Here is a 4,905-nt window from a genome sequence, read left to right as displayed (position 1 = left end):
GCTCCTTTTTGTACCTCTGGTAGAACTCGGCTGTGAATCCTCTGGTCCTGGAGTTTTTTTGTTTAGTAGGCTATTAATTACTGCCTCAATTTCAGAACCTGTTCAGAACCTGTTATTGGTCTATTCAGAGATTCAACTTGCTGATTTAGTCTTGGGAAGGTATATATGTCCAGGAATTTGTCAATTTTTTCTAGATTTTTTCTGGTTTATTTGTGTAGATGTGTGTATAGTATTCTCTGATGGTAGTTTGTATTTCTGTGGGATCAGTGGTGATATCCCCTTTACCATTTTTTTAAATTGTTACTTAGTTTTTATTTCATAATCATAAACTTAACTCTGCAATCCAGCTAGCCATGGAAGAGAACAAGGAAAACATGGAACCCAAAGGGAACTGCAGCGAGAGCACAAAGATTCTAGGATACTGCGAACAAATGGGGTGGAGGGGTGCTCTCCTGAGCTACAGAAGGAATGGTCTGGTGGTTAAGATAAAACACAAGTCAAACTTATTCAAGTTGTCCACAGTCAGCAATGGTGATCTTCTTGCTGGTCTTGCCATTCCTGGACCCAAAGCGCTCCACGGCCTCCACAATATTCATGCCTTCTTTCACTTTGCCAAAGACCACATGCTTGCCATCCAACCACTCAGTCTTGGCAGTGCAGATGAAAAACTGGGAACCATTTGTGTTGGGTCCAGCATTTGCCATGGACAAGATGCCAGGACCTGTATGCTTTAGGATGAAGTTCTCATCTTCAAATTTCTCCCCATAGATGGACTTGCCACCAGTGCCATTATGGCGTGTGAAGTCACCACCCTGACACATAAACCCTGGAATAATTCTGTGAAAGCAGGAACCCTTATAACCAAATCCTTTCTCTCCAGTGCTCAGAGCACGAAAATTTTCTGCTGTCTTTGGAGGCTTGTCTGCAAACAGCTCGAAGGAGACGCGGCCCAAGGGCTCGCCGTCGACGGCAATGTCGAAGAACACGGTAGGGTTGACCATGGCTAGTAGTACAGGACTTTCCTCGGCAGCAGCGTCTGCAAAGCCCCCTTTACCATTTTTTATTGCATCTATTTGATTCTTCTATTTTCAAGAAGAAAGATATTAAATCAGTAACTTAACTTGCAGTTTTTTTTTTTTTTTTTTTTTTTTTGACGGAGTCTTGCTCTGTCACCAGGCTGGAGTGCAGTGACATGATCTTGGCTCACTGCAACCTCCAACTCCCTAGTTCAAACAATTCTCCTCCCTCAGCCTCCTGAGTAGATGGATTGCAGGCACGCACCACCATGCCCAGCTACTTTCTGTATTTTTAGTAGAGACGGGGTTTCACCTTGTTGGCCAGGATGGTCCCAATCTCCTGACCTCGTGATCTGCCTGCCTTAGTCTCCCAAAGTGCTGGGATTACAGACATGAGCCACCGTGCCCAGCCTAACTTCCAGTTTTAAGAAGCTTGATAAATAAAAGCAAACAAAATCCAATGCAAGTGTAAGAAAGGAAATACTAAAAATTAGACTGGGAATAAATGAAATGCAGAATAGATAAATAATAGAGGAAATCAACAAGGCCAGAAGTTGGTTCTTTGAAAAGAGCAACAAAATTGACAAACGTTAAGCTAGGCTGACTGAAAAAAAAAAAAAAAAAAGACTCGGATGACTAAAATCAAGGATGACAAAAGGGATACTTTACAGAAATAAAAGGATTATAAGGGAATAATATGAATAATTATATACCAACAAATAAGGTAACCAAAATCAAATGGATATCTATATAACCAAGAGAACTGGGTATATTTATATGCTCAAGAGAATTGAAAACATGCCCTCACAAAACCATGTACATGTATGATCATCGTAGCATTGTTCATAGTAGCCAAAAAAAATGAGAAACATAATGAGAACATGAATGTGCATCAGTTAATGAAAGGATACACAAAATATAGTATACCCACACAATCAAATATTACTCAGCCAAGAAAAGGAATGGAATAATACTATATGCAACCACATGAATGAACCTTGAAATCATTATGCTAAGTAAAAGAAGCCAGATACAAAAGGCCACATGTTGTCTGATTCTATTTATATAAAATGCCCAGAATTGGCAAATCCATAGAGACAGAAAGTAGAGTAGTCATTGTTGGGAGTGATAGATGGGGAGGACTGCTAATGGGTTTATTTTTGGAAATAACGAAAATTTTCTGAAATTAGATAGTGATAAGGATTTGTATTAGTTTCCTAGGGCTGCCATAACAGATTACTACAAACTTGGTTGCTTAAAACAACAGAAATTTATTATCTCATTATTCTAGAGGCCAGAAGTAAAAAACCAGTATGTTGGCAGGGTTAGTTCATTTGTGGAGGCTCTGAGAAAGAAGTCATTAACTGCTTTTCTCCTACCTTCTGGTGGGTTGCTGGCAATTTTTGGTGTTCCTTGGCTTACAGACACATTAGTCCAGTCTTTGCCTTCATCTCTACATCATCTTCTTCTCTGTGTTTCTCCTCCTTTGTGTCTTTTCTTCTTTTGATGAGAATACTTTCCATTGGATTGAAGACCCATTGAATAATCCGAGCTGAATTCATCTTGTGAAGCTTAACTTAATTACATCTATTAAAAAATAAAGTCACATTCTCAGGATCTGGGTAAATGTGTCTTTTGAGAGGCCACCATTCAGCCCACCACAGAGTTGAACAACTTTGTGAATATACTAAAACAACTGAATTGTACACTTCAAAATGATGAATTTCATAATTTGCAAGTTATATTTCAATAAAAAAGAGATAATTCAAAAAATGCTTTCACAATATTTTATAGCTATATCTTTATAAAGGATAATTATTAAAGATCTGTTGTAGACTTAAAATATTTAAGAATTATTATTATTAATTTTTAATTTACCAAAGTTTACAAATAAAGATATGAAACTCTGCAAAGAATACTTTGGGAAATATTTTCTTCTTTTCACTACCATACTTAGCCATATTTGCTTTGAAAAAATTTTTGAGATAAAAATTAAAGTAGATGCATTTCTAAGCAGTTACTGCTCCTATCCTTCATTTCCTACTTTTCTGCATACATTCTATATAATAAACGCAAATTTAAAAAACACCATGTTTTTCAGGTAGCTATAATATATCAGTTTCACCTGAATGCCCCAGAATTTTACTTTCTCAACTTCCTTATTAGTATAATTGTGTCTGCCATCACTTATTATTTGATGGCACTTATCATGTGTGATTTAGAATGGAAGTAACTGACCCAAAATAACAAAATAGGTGATCATAGTTCTACCTGGCTGAGGAGGCCTCAAAATCATGGCAGAAGGCAAAGGAGGAGAAAAGTCATGTCTTACATGGTGGCAGGCAGGAGAAAGTACGTGCAGGGAAACTCCCCTTTATAAAATGATCAGATTTTATGAGACTTATTCACTATCATGAGAACAGCATGGGAAAGACCCACTCCCATGATTCAATTACCTCCCACCAGACCCCTCCTGTGACATGTGGGAATTATGAAAGCTACAATTCAAGGGAAGATTTGGGTGGGGACACAGCCAAACCGTATCATTAAACAAAGGGATTCTTCTGTGGAATGGGATTGCTGCGTTCAATAGTATTTCTGTTTTTAGGTCTTTGAGGAATCACCACACTGTCTTCCACAATGGTTAAACTAATTTACACTCCAAACAACTGTGCACACACATTTCATTTTCTTTACAACCTCACCAGCATCTGTTACTTTTTGACTTGTTAATGTAGTCATCTGACTGGTGTGAGCTGGTATCGCTTTGTGGTTTTGATTTGCATTTCTCTAATGATCAGTGATGTTGAGCTTTTTTTCATATGCTTGTTGGCTGCATGTATGTCTTCTTTTGAAAACTGTATGTTCATGTCCTTTGCCCACTTTTTTGAGGTTGTTAGTTTTTTTCTTGTAAATTTGTTTAAGTTTCTTACAGATGCTGGATATTAGACATTTGTCAATTGTGTAGTTTACAAAAATTTTCTCCTGTTCCATAGGTTGTCTGTTTACTGATAGTTTCTTTTGCTGTGTAGAAGCTCTTTAGTTTAATTAGATCCCATTTGTCAAGTTTTGCTTTTGTTTCAACTGCTTTTGGTGTCTTTGTTATGAAACCTTTGCCTGTGACTATCTGCTGAATGTTATTGCCTATGTTGTCTTCCAGGGTTTTCTTAGTTTTGGGTTTTACATTTAAGTTGTTAATCATTTTTGAGTTAATTTTTGTATATGGTATGATATGGTTTGGATGAGTCCCCACCCAAATCTCATCTTGAATCCTATAATCCCCATGTTCCCTGGGAGGGACCAGGTGGGAGGTAATTGAATCATGGGGGTAGGCTTTTCTTGTGCTGTTCTGTGATATTGAGTAAGTCTCATGAGATCTGTTGGTTTTATAAATGGCAGTTGTGCACACGTTGTCTTGCGTGCTGCTATGTAAGATGTGCCTTTGCTCCTCCTTTGCCTTCTACCATGATTGTGAGGCCTCCCAAGCCATGTGGAACTGTGAGTCCATTAAACCTATTTTTCTTTATAAATTACCCAGTCTCAGATATTTCTTCATAGCAGTATGAAAATGGACTAATACCTGGCATAAGGAAAGAGTCTTATGTTTTAATCTTATGTTTTAATCTTCTTCACATGGCTATCCAGTTATCCCAGAACCATTGATTGAATAGGAATCATTTCCCCATTGCTTGTTTTTGTCAGATTTGTTGCAGATAAGATAGTTATAGGTATGCAGTCTTACTTCTGGATTCTCTATTTTGTTCCATTGGTCTATGTGGCTGTTTTTGTACCAGTTCCATTCTGTTTTGGTTACTGTAGCCCTATAGTATAGCTTGAAGTCAGGTAGCCTGATGCCTCCAGTTTTGTTCTTTTTGCTTAGAATTTCCTT

The 4,905-nt window shown here is 37.6% G+C and overlaps 1 pseudogene; it reads right to left on the bottom strand.

Moving 5' to 3' along the window:
* Nucleotides 1-407: 407 nt before the first annotated feature.
* LOC105488558 (peptidyl-prolyl cis-trans isomerase A pseudogene) lies at nt 408-1,032 on the bottom strand (annotated as a pseudogene).
* Between the last annotated feature and the right edge of the window lie 3,873 nt (nt 1,033-4,905).

Source organism: Macaca nemestrina, chromosome 2 (assembly GCF_043159975.1).
Source record: "Macaca nemestrina isolate mMacNem1 chromosome 2, mMacNem.hap1, whole genome shotgun sequence".
NCBI classification, from domain to species: domain Eukaryota; kingdom Metazoa; phylum Chordata; class Mammalia; order Primates; family Cercopithecidae; genus Macaca; species Macaca nemestrina.
Note: the sequence above shows the minus strand (reverse complement) of the source record. Positions and strands in the feature narration are given on the sequence as shown.